This window comes from Chlorocebus sabaeus, chromosome 16 (genome assembly GCF_047675955.1).
Source record: "Chlorocebus sabaeus isolate Y175 chromosome 16, mChlSab1.0.hap1, whole genome shotgun sequence".
Lineage (NCBI taxonomy): Eukaryota > Metazoa > Chordata > Mammalia > Primates > Cercopithecidae > Chlorocebus > Chlorocebus sabaeus.
This window is the reverse complement of record NC_132919.1, coordinates 29,595,375-29,612,956: the sequence shown is the minus strand read 5'-3', so window position 1 is coordinate 29,612,956 and position 17,582 is coordinate 29,595,375. Positions and strand designations below refer to the sequence as shown.

General features: G+C 49.5%; 1 protein-coding gene across 2 annotated transcripts in view; it reads right to left on the bottom strand.

Moving 5' to 3' along the window:
- RAB11FIP4 (RAB11 family interacting protein 4) overlaps positions 1-17,582 on the bottom strand; it is a 141,497-nt gene that overhangs the window by 109,199 nt on the left and 14,716 nt on the right. The window contains exon 1 of one of the 2 annotated variants that reach the window (XM_073004835.1): positions 4,419-4,623. The exons of the other annotated variant lie outside the window; for it this stretch is intronic. The gene's annotated coding sequence lies outside the window, so the exon portion shown is untranslated. Of the gene's footprint in view, positions 1-4,418; positions 4,624-17,582 lie in introns of those variants that run through there. 2 annotated transcript variants of the gene reach the window in all.

Below are 17,582 nucleotides of genomic sequence, written 5' to 3'. Positions count from 1 at the left end.
AAGAGCCCAAATCCCAGAACTGTGCAGCCGGTGCACAGAGAAAAAGCTACAGAAGAAATTCTCTTTCTGATGAGAAGCTGGGGAAGGGGGGCCTCTTGGGAAAAATCGAGTGGGAGAAGTGCCCTGAGTCTTTTTTCTCTCCAAGCCCCCTCCCTACAAGGTAAAGCCTATCCCAAAGGTTAGGTGGTGGCAGCAGCTGTAGCAGTCACACAGGGCAACCTAAACTCCGAGAAAGGGAAAATCTTTTGCCTGGAAAAAATGAGAAAAGGGGGCCCCTGGGAGCTGGATAGGGCAGCATCACAGAAAGAAAGGAGCTTGAGAATGTGATCCCATAAAGTTGTCATATTTGAGGTCCTAGCCTACTCCTGAGCTGCACATACATGGAACTGACCCCAAATAACCTACCAAAGACTCTGAGAACTGAACTACAGTGTAGACTGAACAGACTGGCCCCTGGAATATGCATACTTGGGGTGGATCTGAACAGCACTGCAAAGGCTTTGAAAACTGAACTCACATTGAAACTGTAACTCACAGAGGGCAGGCTGGGATCTGAGGCATCAGCCTAACTGATTGAAAAAGCAAACGGACTGGGCACAGTGGCTCATGCTCGTAACCCTAATGCTTTAGGAAGCCAACGTAAGAGGATTGCTTGAGGCCAGGAAGTTGAGGCTGCAGTGAGCCATGATCGCACCAGTGCACTCCAGCCTAGGTGACAGAGCAAGTCCCTGTCTCAAAAACAAACGAATAAACAAAGAAAAAACTGACATTCTTCAGAGGATTTTAACAGGACCCAGACTCTTATAGTATTCCAAATGTCCAAGACACAATCCAAAATTACTTGACATACAAAGAAACAGGAAAAGCTGACAACAACGTATAAGACAAAAGACAATAAGGCTGGGCATGGTGGCTCACGCCTGTAATCCCAGTTCTTTGGGAGGCCGAGGTGGGTGGATCATGAGGTCAGGAGATCGAGTCCATCCTGGCTAACATGGTGAAAGCCCGTCTCTACTAAAAATACAAAAAACTAAAAGAAAAATTAGCCTGTAGTCCCAGCTACTCGGGAGGCTGAGGCAGGAGAATGGCATGAACCCGGGAGGCGGAGCTTGCAGTGAGCTGAGATCGTGTCACTGCACTCCAGCCTGGGCGACAGAGCGAGACTCTGTCTCAAAAAGAAAAAAAAAAAGACAATCAATAGATAGATAGCAACGCTGAGATGACCCAGATGTTGCTATTATTAGACAAAGACTTTAAAACAGTTGTTATACCCATGCTCCATGGTTCGGTAAAGGTGAACAATCCTGAAATAAATGGAAATTTAGAAATTCTTGCAGAAAAATAGAAGCTAGAAAAAAGGAACCAAATAGAAATTTTAGAACTAAAAAATACAACATATGAAATAAAAGTTCATTGGATTGGATCAACAGCAGAATGGAGATCACAGAAAAAACAGTGATAGAACAACAGAAATTACCTAATCCAAACAAGGAAAATTACCAAGGATTCAGACAAACATTATATAAAAGGGTCAACTCACCAAGAAGATACATAACAATCCTAAACGCACATGTCCCTAACAACAGAGCTTCAAAATACATGAAGCCAAACTAATAAAATTGAAAGGAGAAATAGACAAATTGACAATCATAGTTGGAGACTTCAACACTCCTCTAGACAATATAACTAGTTAGATAGAAAGTCTAATTTTTAACAACAGAGCTAGTTAGATGAAAAATCAACAAGAGATCTAAAAGGCCTGAATATCACCACTAACCAGCTTAACTTAATTGATGTTTATAGAACATGCCACTCAATAATAGCAGAACACACATCTTCTTCATGTAAACATGGAACTGTCACCAAGGTAGATCATGTAGATCATATGCTGGGCTATTAAACAAACTATAATACTTTTTTTGTGGGGGGGAGGCAGGATCTTTGTCACCTCAGCTGGAGTGCAGTGGTGTGATCATAGTTCACTGCAGCAATCCTCCCACCTCAGCCTCCCGAGTAGCTGGGTCTACAGGGATATGTCACCATGCCCAGCTAATTTTCTTATTTTTTGTAGAGATGGGGGTCTCACTATGTTGCCCAGGCTGGTCTCGAACTCCTGGCCTGAAGAGATCCTCCTGCCTTATTAGCCTCCCACAGTGCTGGGATTATAGGCATAAGCACTTGAGTCTGGCAACAAATTTTTAAAAACTGAAATTATAAATGTATGTCCTGCTCAGCGCAGTGGCTCACACCTGTAATCACAGCACTGTGGGAGGCTGAGGTTGGCGGATCACCTGAGGTTAGGAGTTCGAGACCAGCCTGGCCAACATAGTGAAACCCCATCTCTACTAAAAATACAAAAAATTAGCTGGGCATGGTGGTGGGCACCTGTAATCCCAGTACTAGGGAGGCTGAGGCAGGAGAATCACTTGAACCTGGGAGGTGGGGGTTGCAGTGAGCCGAGATCGCGCCTTTGCACTCCAGCCTGGACAACAAGAGCAAAACTCCATCTCAAAAAAAAAAAAAGCCTGTAATCCCAGCACTTTGGGAGGCCAAGACGGGCGGATCACGAGGTCAGGAGATCGAGACCATCCTGGCTAACACGGTGAAACCCCGTCTCTACTAAAAAATACAAAAAACTAGCCGGGCGAGGTGGCGGGCGCCTGTAGTCCCAGCTACTCCGGAGGCTGAGGCAGGAGAATGGCGTAAACCCGGGAGGCGGAGCTTGCAGTGAGCTGAGATCCGGCCACTGCAGTCCAGTCCGGGCTACAGAGCAAGACTCCGTCTCAAAAAAAAAAAAAAAAAAAAAAAAAAAAAAAAAAAAAAAAAAAGGTTCTGTGACTATAATATAATTAAACTAAAAATCAATAGCAGGGCTCAATGGCTCACGTTTGTAATCCCAGCACTTTAGGAGGCTGAGGCAGGTGGATCACTTGAGGTCAGGAGTTCAAGACCAGCCTGGGCAACATGGCGAAACCCCATCTCTACTAACAATACAAAAATTAGCTGGGCATGGTGGCCTGTGCCTATAATCCCAGCTACTTGGGAGGCTGAAGCACGAGAATTACTTGAACATGGGAGGTGGAGATTGCAGTGAGCTGAAATTGTGCCACTGTTTTTATGCCAGTACAACACTGTTTTTTACTTTATTTATTTATTTATTTATTTATTTGAGGTGGAGTTTCACTCTTGTTGCCCAGGCTGCAGTGTAGTGGCCTGATGTCAGCTCACTGCAACCTCTGCCTCCTGGGTTCAAGCAATTCTCCTGCCTCAGCCTCCTGAGTAGCTGGGATTACAGGCATGCACCACCACGCCTGGCCAATTTTGTATTTTTTAGTAGAGACGGGGTTTCTCCATATTGGTCAGGCTAGGCTCGAACTCCCGACCTCAGGTGATCCGCCCCGCTCGGCCTCCCAAAGTGCTGGGATTACAGGCATGAGCCACCGTGCCTGGTCCCGAAGTCTCAAGAGAAATTAAAAATAATTTAAACTAAATGAAAATAAAAATACAATACCATAAAATTCAAGCCCAAAGCATAAGGGAGGAAAGAAATAATAAAGTTAAGAGCAGAAATTAGTAACATTAAAAACGAGACTGGTAGAGAAAAATCAACAAAACCCAAATCTGGTTTTTTTTAAAAAAGATTAACAAAACTGATGCATCTCTAACCAGAATGACAGAGAGACAGAGGGGGAGAGAGAGAGAGAGAGGATACAAATTACCGATACAAAAAATGTGGCTGGGCACAGTGGCTCACACCTGTAATCCCAGCACTTTGGGAGGTCAAGGTGGGAAGATCGCTTGAGACTAGGCATTCAAGATCAGTCTGGGCAACATAGCAAGACCCCATCTCTACAAAAGATTAAAAAAAAAATTAGCCAAGCATGGTGGCACATGCCTCTGGTCCCAGCTACTGGGGTTGGCTGAGGTTGGACGATCACTCGAGCCAGGGAGGTCAAGGCTGCAGTGAGCCTTGATTGCAGCACTGCACTCCAGCCTGGGTGACAGAGTGTGACCTTGTCTAGAAAAAAAAAAAGAAAACAGAGAGATCATTACAGTCTTACATCCTTTAAAAGGCTAATAAGGGAACACTAGGAACACTTCTACACACATAATTTCTACAACTTTGATGAACTAATGGACCAATTATTTGAAAAACACAAACTACCAAAAGTCATGCAAGAAGAAACAGATAATCTGAACAGTCCTTGAGCGATTAAAGAAATTAATTTCAGAATTTATATCCTTCCAAAAAGGAAACCTCAGGCCCAGATAATTTCACTAAGTATTTAAGGAAAATATACATAAATTCTATACCGCCTCTTTCAGAGAATAGAAGAGACACTTCCCAACTCATTTTATGGGGCCAGCAATACCCTGATGCCCAAACTAAACAAAAGCAATATAAGAAAACTACAAACCAGCCGGGCGCGGTGGCTCACGCCTGTAATCCCAGCACTTTGGGAGGCCGAGGTGGGCGGATCACGAGGTCAGGAGATGGAGACCATCCTGGCAACACAGTGAAATCCCGTCTCTACTAAAAATACAAAAAATTAGCTGGGCATGGTGGTGGACGCCTGTAGTCCCAGCTACTCGGAAGGCTGAGGCAGGAGAATGGCGTGAATCCGGGAGGCGGAGTTTGCAGTGAGCCGATATTGGGCCACTGTACTCCAGCCTGGGCACAGAGCCAGACTCAGTCTCAAAAAAAAAAAAAGAGAGAGAGAAAACTAAAACTACGAATCAATATCCCTCATGAACACAGATGCAATGAGCCTCAGCAAAATATTAGCAAATCGAATCCAGGAGATACATATGAATAATATAACAAGACCAGCAGCCGAATGGGGTTTATTCAGCAAACCTGGTCCAACATCTGAAAACTAATGGCTGTAATCTAAACATGACTAAAGAAGAAAACCTATCAAAAGATGCAGAGAAATAAAGTGGCAAAATTCAACATCCATTCATGATATAAAAAAAAAAAATCTCAACAAAGTAGAAATATAAGGGAACTTCCTTATCCTTCCTTAGCTTAGAGAAATGAAAACTTACATTCAAACACACACACACAAAATTGCACAAAAATGTCCACAGCAGCATTACACATAATCACCCAAACCTGGAAACATCCCCAGTGTCTCTCAACAACTGAATGGATAAGCAAGTGTTCCGTAATAGAAAGGAACAAATGATCGACACACAACACAGATGAATCTCGGATGCATTATGCTACGGGAAAGAAACCACTCCCAAAGGTTACAAACGGTACGATTCCATTTATGTGCAAAAGGCAAAACCATAGTGACAAAGTTGGATCAGTGGATGCCAAGAGTGAGGAGGAGGGACTGAAGACAAAGGAGCAGCTGGAGGGAATTTGGGGGATGAGCGGTTCTGTCCCTGATGGTGGTGGGAGTCACAGGAACCTATGTAAATAGTGACACTTCTTCCCCCACCCCCCAAAAGTGAATTTTACTGTATGTAAAGTAAAAACAATTTTTAAAAGTTTTTCTTTAAAAATCAAGGGAACTGGCTGGGCATGGTAGCCCACACCTGTAACCCCAGCACTTTGGGAGTGGGTCAAGGGGGGAGGATCACTTGAGCTCAGGAGCTCGAGATCAGCCCGGGCAACATGGCGAAACCCTGTCTCTACAAAAAATAAACAAAATTAGCCAGGTGTGGTGGTGCACGCCTGTAGTCCCAGCTACTTGGGAGGCTGAGGAGGGAGAATCACCTTAACCCCAGGAAGTCAAGGCTGCGGTGAGCTGTGATTGTGCCACTGCACTCCAGCCTGAGTGACACAGTGAGACCCTGTCTCAAAAAAAAAAAAAAAAAAAAAAAAAAAAGCAAGGGAACTGCACATACAAACGTGGATATCTGGCTTTAAATTTTTATTTTTATTTGATTTTTTTTTTTTTTTTTTTTTTTGAGATGAAGTCTTGCTCTTGTCCCCCAGACTGGAGTGCAATGGCACGATCTCAGCTCACTGCAACCTCCGCCTCTCGGGTTCAAGCGATTCTCCTGCCTCAGCCTCCCGAGTAGCTGGGATTACAGGTGTCCACCACCACACCCGGCTAATTTTTGTAGTTTTAGTAGAGACAGGGTTTCACCACACAGACTGGTCTCGAACTCCTGACCTCAGGTGATCTGCCTGCCTTGGCCTCCCAAAGTGCTGGGTTTACAGGTGTGAGCCACCGTGCCCAGCCTATTTTTATAGACAGGGTCTCACTGTCACCCAGGCTGGAGTGCAGTGGCATGACTGATCATAGCTCACTGCAGCCTCGACTTCTCAGGTTCAAGGGAGCCTCCCAACTCAGCCTCCCAAGTAGCTGGGAGTACAGGCGTATACCACTACACCTGGCTAATTTTTTGTAGAGATGGGGTCTCATTATGTTGTCCACGTTGGTCTTGAACTCCCGGCCTCAAGTGATCCTCCTGCCTTGACTTTCCAAAATGTTGGGATTACAGGCATGGCCGCCATGACCAGCCCCTGGCTTTTCTTGAAATATCAGATCTGGCAACACAGGTACCATATTCCCCCACAGCAACAATGAGTGACAGCTGAATTCAAGCACACTCTTTAGAAAGGGAATGTGTTCTGCTCCCCAGCTGTCTATGGGAACCCCCAAATCCCAAGTAGCTCCCCACCGCAGCCCCACCTAGGCTTCATTCCTTCCTGGCCTCCACGGGTATGAGAGTGGCAATTCCTGCTACCCTGAGCAGTAACCTGGGCTTGGCTGGGCATCTGACACCGTCTACACTCGCAAAAGGAGTTTCAGGGCTTGGCTTGGAGTAGGGTGAAGTTGAAACTCCCCAGCATAAAAAAGCAGCCACAATAGAAGGCAGACGGGAAAAGAGGGGAAAGGACAGTGCCTGTGGGGCAAGAGGGGCCTACAAAGAGAGTGGCAGGTCTGGGTACCTGGAGACTCCCTGCAGCAGGCCAGGAAGTGCCTTTTTGTCCCCATGTGGAACCTAGATTGTCCTGGCAGTGCTTCTGGGGAGGGGACCCTCTGGAGGAGGTGAGGCAGCTGCTGGTGCCAGATCCGTGCTCAGGGGTGGCCACTGTGGAGGCCTTACACTCAAGGGACACCTATGAGGACACTGGGGTACTGGAGGCATCGTAAATCCCAGGACCAGTTGCAGGGTTTTCTGCTGGGAGCTGGCCAGATGAGAGGGACAGTGGGGAAGGATGTGAAAGGCAGCAAGAGGGAATAGGAGAGGGAGAGGGGGCAATGCTGGCAAAGGCAGGGGGTCTGGAGTAGATGGAGGGAATGTGGGGAGGGGGTGTCATCAAGAGATGGGGCCAAACAGAGAGGGAATAGGTCTGAAAGACAAGGCCTTATGAGCCAGGCAAAGGGCTTGTATGTGCTTTATCCTGAATATGGGCGATAGTAAGAACAGGGGCAAGTGCGGACAGCGGCAGCGGCAGAGCTGGCTGGTGTCAGGCAGCCTTCGAAGCACTCAAGTGCATCACTCCCAGCAGCCCTATGAAGTAGCAAAAGGCCAGTCATTCCCCTCTTACAGCAGTGGACGCCGATGCTGGGCTGGCCTCACCGCACAGCAGGCAGGGTTGGAGTCCAACTCCCCCTAGCTCTGTTCCTCTTCAGACTGGCTCCTTCTCCTGCTGCTGCAGGGGCTCCAGACCTCTCCTGGGGCTTCAGGCAAGATGCTCCAGCTGCTTGTTTATCCTCACTCCCCGCAGTCCAGCTGCCTGACGTCAGGGCACACAATAGGACCCTGTATTCTGGAGCCGCCACTCCCAGGCCGGCCGGTGGGACAAAGGGCACAGGCTGCCACTGGCCCTCTCCAATTAATTCTGAGGCAGGGATGGGAAAGGAGCCAGGCAAGAGCTTCAGCAACACCGGCCTGAGACAAGGGATGAAGGAGGCATTGCCAAAGTGGGTCCTGCCAGTTCCTGCACCCCGGGCCCAGGCCAAAATATCCGACTGTCTTGCTCCCAATCCCTAAGCCCGCTCCCCTCCATGTGAAGGACTGTCCCATGGAATCAGTCAGACTTGCCTTGGGTAGGCCACTGGTAGAGGGGGAACAGCATGTGGTTGTGGAAAGAATCCTGGAGAAGTCAGGAGCCCAGGGCTCAGGACCAGCTCCGTCATTAGCGGGGCCCAGAGCGAAGGGGAAAATTACCACGAATTTCAAGAAGGCAACCTCACAGCACTGATCCCTGTGTGTCTGCACAGGTCGCAGGCCGAGAAAGCTGCTCGGCTTGGGCTTCAGCAAGGCGCCACTGCACGACCTCGGGAGAGCCCTGTTGCCTCTCTGGGCCTCAGTCTCTGGATCTCTAATGCACTTCCCACCAGCTCACAGGACCGCTGTGACAATCAGACCAGACTGAGTCAAGGACGTCAGAGGCTGGAGAGTGCCATGGAAGTGCCAGGTGCAAAGATGCATAAAGGGGGCCTGAGGGGGAGCCTTCCCCCGGGAGGGACAGGCAGAGGGGCCGCCAGCCAGCTGGGAGGCTGCAGAGACCGTCCACAGAGGGGCTGAGGTGAGAAAGTAGGGTGGTCCGAGACCCTTTGAGAATCTCGGGGACGCTGGGCTTTCTGGGCCCTCCATCCAGTCCCAGCTCCACCACCAACTGCTTTACTGAGTGGTCTCGCTGAGCTCCTTCCCCTCTCAGGCCTCAGTTTCCCCATCTGGAAAATGACAGCATTGGATAACATTAATATTGAATGTCTCTTCCAGCTCTGAAGTCTATGTGATCGTAATGCTTTCAGGCATGTTTGGGGTGGGCGTGGGGTTGGGAGGAGGAAGAGAAGAAAACCAGAGTGGAGAAGTAGATGGGGTCAGAGGACTGGGCGAAAAATGCCTCCGTTCACTGGAGCTTCACTGCAGAACAAGTAAATGGCTTGGGGACTTTGGAGAGGGTGTGGTCCTGGGGAATTACTCAATCTCTCTTGCGAGTCTTTTACTTCCCCTCTTCTATAGTCAAGAAACAACGACAAGAACGGAGGCAGATTCGTCAGTCACCACTATCCTGCCCCTCCCCTCTTCTCTGTCCACGTGGAGCTCCCCCTGGTCCGAGGTGCTCACCTTCTGTCTGACTAGGTGCCTGGGGCCACTCAACCTGGGGCATGAGTTCTGACTGGATCAAGCCAGTCCTGTGGACTCATTCCCCTTGCCACTGATTGGTTCAGGCAAAGGCATGTTATACATCTCTGGCCAATAAGCCATGAGAAGACATCTGCAGGGGGCTCTGGGAGAGGCTGTCTTTGGAGGGGGCGCCCATCCGTAAGAAGCTTTCCCCTCCCTGCTTCCCCTGCTGGAGAATGGACACCATCTTGGGTCGACGCCGGGAAGCTCAATGAAGGGGATTGAGTCCTAGCTGATGCCTCTGAGCCCCTGAGGAACCAGCCCTGGAGCTGCCCTACCTTGGACCCTTGTGTTATAAGGAAGAATACATTTGCCTCAGCATGTAAGTCATTTTGTGTTGGTTCCTGGTTCTCAAAGCTGGAGGGCCCCTACCCGATGAAGGACCCGGTCTCAGGGACCCACTCAGATAAAAGGTGGTGATGGGAGGGAAGGTGGAGAGGGGCTGTGCGGCTTTGGAGTGCCTCTGGCCAGGGTGGCTAGACATCCAGAGGGCTGGCCAGCACCATGGCCCAGTGACATGGTACCCAGGCCACTGCCTCCTGGGAAGCGCTGTCCCAGCAGCCACAGCTGGAGACATCTTCCTTTATGGGACCGCCAACAGGTCCATCCGTCTGAGTGTCATCAGGGAGCCCCTCATTCACAGCCTGAGCCTGGGCTGACAGAATCCCTCCGGCCACCCACGAGGGCTTTGTTTGGGGTCTGAATAGGAGCGAAAGTGACAGAAGCCTGGGTGGTCTCTGAAGTGGACTGGCCTCTGCAGGCATCTGCCCATCTGTCCGTTCCTTCCGCAAATGTTTCCACAGCTCTTCAGCCAGACTGGCCTGTGGGGAGACAGAGAGGCTCCCGGGAAGCTCCCAGGGAAGGAACAGATGTCCTGGAGTTATTTTTGAGTGAAATAAAAATAGCCTGGGGAATAGCATAAAAGTGTGTAGGTGACTGTTAATACTGCCACAAGCCCAGAGGCAGGGTAGTGTGGCTCCCAGGCTCTGGAGGTAGACATTGCTGAGCTGGAGTCCCACCTCCATGTCCCAGCTGTGTGACCAGTGGTGGATGACTCAACCTCCCTGCGCACTAATCCCTGAGCAACAGCATTGCCTCATCACATGCTAGGACTGAGAGGGAATGGTGTATCAAGACAGCCTGGCAGCTGACACAGAGCGGGCTTGGGATAAATGAGGCTTTCACAGGCAGAGCATGCCTGGACCCTGGTCAGGAAGCTGCGGACACCCGTGAACCTCATGAGCTGGGACAGCCAGTCACTGCACCTCTTCTTCTAGCAATTCTTAACTGACTGAATTTAAAAAATGAACTGGATCATTTCTGAACTTAGGGAAAAAATACTCTTTTTACTCTTTTGAAAAACTGCTCATGGCATTGTAGGGGAAGATAAGACAGAATCCATCACAACGTAACCCCTTCGAAAGTGCTACCCCAAATCCTTGCAGTTTTGGGGCCCAGGGGAGACAACCCAGAGGGCTTGGGAGATGTGGAAGGGCCTTGGAGGACAAGGGGGTTTTGCTGGACTGCAGGTGGAAGAACTGACACAGCAGGTGTGGGGAATGGGAATTCAAGAAGGCGGGCTTTGGTATGAGCAAAGGGAGGAAGGAGGGAGAGGGTAGCCAAGGCCAGGCCCTAGAGGTGCCCGAAGGGTCTGAGGAACCACCAGCTGTTCTGAGTGGCTGGAGGGCAGGTGGAGGATAAATATGGTGGGGGGGAAGAGGGAGGACACTCTCTTCTCGGGGGGACCACGGAAGGACAGCTCCCTCCGTGTGAGGCCCTCTGTTGACATCTCTGGCTCCCAGCGTAGTTTGAAAGCTGCTGTTTGCTGTGGGCTTTGGTTGACTTCAGACGCATTATTTAAGGTTACATAGGAATGTCTGCTCATCAAAGGGGGGTGCTGGCCTGCAGGAGTTGGGCCACTCCAAGGTGTGGTCCCTGGACCCTGCCTCCTCTAATCCATCTATCCTGCCCTGTCCGAAACAGGCCCAGCCGCCCAGCCCTGACACTTCAACTAGACTCAAACTGAAAATCTCCCACAGTCCTCCCTCCGTTCCCCAGAAAATGAGTTAACCAGGACACCTCATGGCCTTTCAGTGAATTGAGGTTTAGCTACAGAAACAAAGCAAAATACAGTGGCTCCAGCCAGAAGTTCCACTGTTGTTGCTGTCAGTACAACACAGGATGGCAAGTGAGAAGGGCGACTTGTTCTGGGAATCCCATAATGGAATTTCAAACATACCATGAGACCCGGCAGACCCCGACCTCTCTGAGCCTCAGTTTTTTCGCCTGTGAATGAGGCAGGTACTGCTCCTCACCTCACACTGTCACCATGGGGATCAGAGGGAATATGGATTTGAGAACTCTTACCATAGGTGAAACATTGCTCAGGGGTTTAATGGCCCCTTGCCGCCTGCCTCCTCCAAGCACCCCTCCCTGCTGCCTGGAAGGGGTCAGGCAGACGCCTATGGTGGCTGCAGGGCCACGGCAGTGGCGGTGGCGGTGAGGTCCTGCCCACTGGTCAATCTCTCCGTCACAGAAACCCCACATGGATCCCGGGGGAGGTGCAGCCTGCAGCCCCGGCAGAGGACCGAAACCTACCTGCGCCTAGTGTCTGCCTGCTCCGTGGCACTCACTGGTGCTCAAGTACATTTCCTGGGCCAGGCCTAGCCAGGGGCTGGCGACCAGAGGAGCTCCTAGGCCAATGTGGACAGCAGAGACTAAGGCGGCCCCGCCCCTTCCAATCCGTGCTCCCTGTGATGGGACAGGGCAGGATGGGGATTATGGTTCCAGTTTCACTGATGAAGTCAGTGGGACCCAGAGAGGTGAGTCCTTCACCCAAGGTCACCAGGATGGCACTTCTTAGAGAGTGTCAATGTGTTATATGTAGAAAGGTTTCTGAACTCCGTAAGTTTGAGACGGGCTGGGCCAGAGTCAGTGTTTTGACCCGGAGGCTTTCCTGGACTAAAGTGAAGGGAGAGCAGGCTCCATTTCCACATTGCTTGACCAACTGCTGGACCGGAATATGCTTTCCTCCCTCTCTTTGCTGGACACAGGATGCCCTGCTCTGGGGGTCTAGAGCTTTTCTCCCTTGCACAGGACATTAAACGGGCCATTTCCATGACAAAACTGGCATCTGGGTGAGAGGAGGGTGGCAGTGCGCGTGGTCACCCCTAGAGGATAAACTGCCTACGTTCACTCGCTCCACACCCCTGCCGGCGGCTTGTGGGTGCAGCTGCCAGCACTGATGCACTCACTTGGGGAGGAGAAATTCTGGTGGGATCTCCCTGGGTCCTCCCAGGACCAAGCTGCTCCCTAGGTGGAGAAGCTGGGCGGCTCAGGCCTACCCAGCCTGGCTGCGGCCCTCCCAGAGCCCCGACTGAGGCAAGGACGTGGGGCTGTCTAGTCTCAGGCTTTCTAGCCCTCGCTTCGTCCCTGCTGCAACTGTGCCTTCTCCTGGGAAGGACGCCCTGCAGTCTGAGTAGCTGGCCTCATGGGAGGCACCCCTGGGCAGCTTGGCAAATTCCTTAGGGCCCATACGGCAGGGCCAGGGGCCACAGGGGAGGTCTTGAGTCTACTCATTTTGTAGACGCTCTTTGCAGAGGCAAAGTTCTTTTCCAGCAAGCACAGCAGGAGGCAAGAGGCCTCATCCATGATTGAGGCCCTTATTTATAATTTAAACCTCTTTCCCAAAAGAAAGTGGCTCAGAGGCCTGGGGTGGAGGACCAGCGTAACAGAGTCCTGGGTATCAGAAAGGACTCAGGCGTGTGGCACCTGCATACCCTTCTCCTGGTTTATCCTCATGCCAGCCCTTGGAGGGAGGTTACTGACCTCACTTAATAAACCAGAAAACCAAGGCTCCAGAGAGCCAGGGACTTGGCCAGGATCTCTGGGCTAGAAGACAGGAAAGCAAGGTTTTGTTGTTGTTGTTGTTGTTGTTTTGTTCTCTTGTTTGTTTTGTTCTGTTTTTTTGAGACGGAGTCTCGCTCCATCACCTAGGCTGGAGTGCAGTGGCATGATCTTGGTTCACTGCAACCTCTGCCTCCCGGGTTCACGCCATTCTTCTGCCATTCTCCTGCCATTCTCCTGCCTCAACGTCCCAAGTAGCTGCGACTACAGCCGCCTGCCGCCACACCTGGCTAATTTTTTTTGTATTTTTAGTAGAGACGGGGTTTCACCATGTTAGCCAGGATGGTGTCAATCTTCTGACCTCATGATCTGCCCACCCTGGCCTCCCAAAGTGCTGGGATTACAGGCGTGAGCCACGGCGCCCAGCCCGAAAAATGAGGTTTGAGCTTGGCATTCCAGTCCAGGGCCTATGCATGGTCCATTAAACCATGTGCTGTCCAGGGTGGAAGGATGGGGGGGATTCTCATCCTGTTATCTCAACACAGATCTGCAGAGCCTGTTCACCAGGGTGAGACCCTGGAAGCTGTGTTTTCCAGGGCCTCCCCTGGAGATTCTGATGATGAGACTGTGAGAGGGGAATCCAGATTGGGCGGCTGGTGGACCTCACCCAGGCAGGGAGTGGCAGGGGCTGGTCTTCAACCAGGGCCCTGGTCTTGGAGCTGGCCATGCCCTCTGAGGCTGGCACAAAAGCGGTTAGGTGGTGGCAGTGGGAATATTTCCAGCAGCAACAGTGGAAACAGAGGGGTTGTGTCATCACCCCTTCCCAGGCAGACTTAGCCCATAGCAGTCACAGCCCCTGCAAGGGTGTGATACCATGCCCTTGCCCCCTTCAGCCCCCTCACTGCAGCATTGGGATTACAGGTGCGCACCACCATGCCTGGCTAATTTTTGTATTTTTAGTAGAGACAGGGTTTCACCATATTGGCCAGGCTGGTCTTCAACTCCTGGCCTCAAGTGATCTGCCCACCTTAGCCTCCCGAAGTACTGGGATTACAGACGTGAGCCACCACACCCCACCCAGCTTGCACTCTTTTCTACTATGCAATACCACTTTTTCAATTTACCCCTGTATCTGCAGCCAGAGGCGCAGGTTTGTTTCTCCATCATCATCATCATCATCATCATCCTGGGACCACGTGGTGGCAGCAGCAAGCGCACAAGCTCAGTGACTTACGGACTTGGATGCTTATCCTTATCCCCCCAAGAGCCTGAAATCATCTCTAACCAGTGCAGAACTTCCTCTTCTAAATATCCCCAAAGCCACAGAGTGCACCCTAATAACTCCTCTGGGTAAAGGGCTTAGGATGTACAAGGGTTGTACTAAGTGCTTCCCCCACCTTCTTTCATTAGCATTACGAGAACCCTCTCAGGGGAACAGTACTACATCCCAATTTTGCAGGGGAGGCCCATCCCAGGTCATAGAGCCAGCAAGCTGGAAAGCTGGGAGCTGACCTCTGACCCGTTCAGACCCTGAGTCCTTGATCACAAAGCCCTCCTGCCTCCCAAACCACCTAGCAGCCTCAAGAAGCAGAGAGGAACTTGCTTTCAAATCACAAGATTTTTGGGGCAGGGCTCAGGAGGAGCTGGGGCTCCTGGTTCCAGGCTGGTCCCCTTGCACTCCATGTGTTCACTCACTCAGTCGGCTAAGTAACACTGTGCCCCTGTTACGTACGCCCTGTAAATCCAGTACTGTGAACCAGTACAACACCCTGTGTTGGAGGCAGAGGGCTGCAGAAACCCAGCATCTGTCCTCATGCCAGGAGAACCACAGAAATAAATGCTCCTCCCTGCTCCTCCAGTGCAGGGTGGGAACCAAGAGTGCTTGGGCTAAGAGGCGAGGTAGTCCTGCACATCTGTGGTTTCTTTCTACCCAACGCTGAGCTGCCCCTCACCTGGCAGGTGCACCCTGATTTTCCTCTGGGAAGCTGCTCCTCCCCCATTCCCTGTAATTTGGGTGGATGCCCCTGAGGATGGGCACCTGACCAGGCCTGGCCAAGTGGAGACTCACCCATTCCAAACGTAATTCTTTACATCAACTGGGAAAATAGCAAGCATCACTGAAACATGTAATAGATGCTGGGAAGACATTTGGTACAATTTACCATCTGGTCTTGAATAAAACTCTTACAAAAGGAGAACGGAGGGGAGAGGGGGTGGTCTTTATTAATATGCACAAGAATATTGACCCAAACCCAAGTACTAACAAGGTAGTTAGTGGTAGGAAGCTACTGTCCCTCCACTGTAAAAAATTACAAGGAAAGGAAGATGGGGTCCTGCCTCCTCCATCCCTTACCAACCCTTATCCCTACTGGCTCCACCACCATCTGAGACCACACAGGGACCAGGGAATAGCCTCAGCCCAGCCAGCTGTGTCTGGCTGCCCGGATCAACTCTGTGGCCGTCTGTGTGAATGTTTCACCTGGTCCATCATCCCTCCTCTGCTGCCTGGGACTTGGTTTTTCTGCCATGAGGATGGAGTCCCCCCGATCCATAGCAGGAGGCCTGACTACCTCTTGCTGGCCCCCTTCCCTCTCTATTAGGCCACCTCTTGTGCCAACACCAGCCTCGACCTCTTCAGGATTCACCGCTTCCTTTGGGACCCTGTCTGTAAGACCACAGCCCCTGCCCCGGCTGTTCTCCTTGACTCACAGCTGGGCCTGTGGCCAATGTTCCAGTGCATGTCAGTCGGGGCAATGTCTCTTGTGCCCACCCCGCTTGGCTCTAGAAATGCCGGCAGCTCCCATCTCAGAAGAAAAAGTAATTGAACTCAAAAGAAGACACAAAACAATGACTTTTGAACTGGATGGGATGGCTTACCTAGGAAATGCAAAGTCATCAACCAGAAAACTACTAGAAATAATAAATGAATTCATACCAGTGGTGAGATCACAGAAAACATTTACAAAAAATCAATTGTATTCCTATATGCTAGTGACATGCAGCTAGGAAAAAAATCAGTGGATAAAAAGGACTGCATCATTGGCAGTAATAAAGCACATTAAATATTAAACATGTATTTAGTCCATTTGTAAAACATTTATTTTAAATATTAATATTTTGCTCCTATTGGGAGGACTAAATATAAATGTAAAGATGGCAGCTCTCTCTAATCTAATAGACTGAACGCAATACCAATTACAGACCCTGAAAAATGTGTTACATTCTTCAAAATCCATAAATAATGAAGACTATCAGAGGGATTTTTAAAAGGTAATAATGATTGGCTTGTTTCAATTAAAACTATATTATTCCAAGTCATAATGCTCAAAATGTTATAATGTTGCATTAAAAATAAAACAAAAAACTGTTGAGCATTAAAAAGAATGATAGTAACAAGGTACGACAGGCTGGGGAGGTAAGGAGCCAGGAGTTCACAGTGATACTCAGAAAAGCGGGGTGGAAGGAAAGATCTTCCTTCTTTTTTTTTTTTTTTTTTTTTTTTTTTTAACAGAACAATGCTCTGTCTGTGGAAAGAACGAGAGAATTAGAAAAATCACCATTTGGCAACCACTAGTGTAATTTACTCAGGCAAGGGGCAGCAGTGGATGCTAAAACTATTCTGTGAACCAAACATTTACACTGTCCCAAGGTATGGTCCCACAGATTACCTATTAATTATAAGGGGAGAAGTATCATTATGTTGAATAGATGAGGTAGACACCACCTTAACCAAGTGATTGAACTCAGCATCCCCAAAATAGAACAAATGAACATCATGTGGCCCTCATGAGATGCTCTGAGGACACACCACCACCTGTCCTTGCCAAAAACGCTTACTGTGTATCTAACCTCGAGGAAACAGACACATCCAAGTGATGGGACAGTCTATAGGACAACTGGCCCGGACTCCTCAGAAACATCAATGTTATGACAACTGGGGAAATCTGATTATGAGCTGAATATTAGATGACATTGGTGAATTAATGTGAAATCCCTGGGTGATCACTGCACTGCATATGGGCAGGAAACTGTCAAATATTTATGGGAGAAAGGTCAAGATGTCTTCCATCTACTGAAAATGGTTCAAGCAAAACAAAACAACAGAAATGGAGATAGATGATAGATGGATAGATGGACAGACAGACAGATAAGAAGTAGAGTGAAAGCCAGCCGTGATAGCTCACGCCTGTAATCCCAGCACTTTGGGAGGCTGAGGTAGGAGGACTGCTTGATCCCAGGAGTTCAAGACCAGCTTGAGTAACATAGCAAGACCCTCATTTCTATGAAAAATAAAAATAAATTAGCTGGGCGTGGTGGCACACACCTGTTAGTCCCAGCTACTCAAGAGGCTGAGGATCACTTGAGCCCAGGAAATGGAGGCTGCAGTGAGCCAAGATCACGCCACTGTACTCCAGCCTGGGTGACTGAGCAAAGCCTTGTCTCAAAAAAAAAAAAAAAAAAAAAAAAAAAAAAATAGAGTGAAAGAAAAAACCAAACGTGGCAAAACACTAAACAGCTGGTGGAGTTTACTGGGGGTTATAAACAAAATAGCTCATTTATTCTTGTTAGAGATGGAAAATAAGTGTCTAACTACTAAAGAAGTGATAAATATAATCAGAAACAAAGCAGAT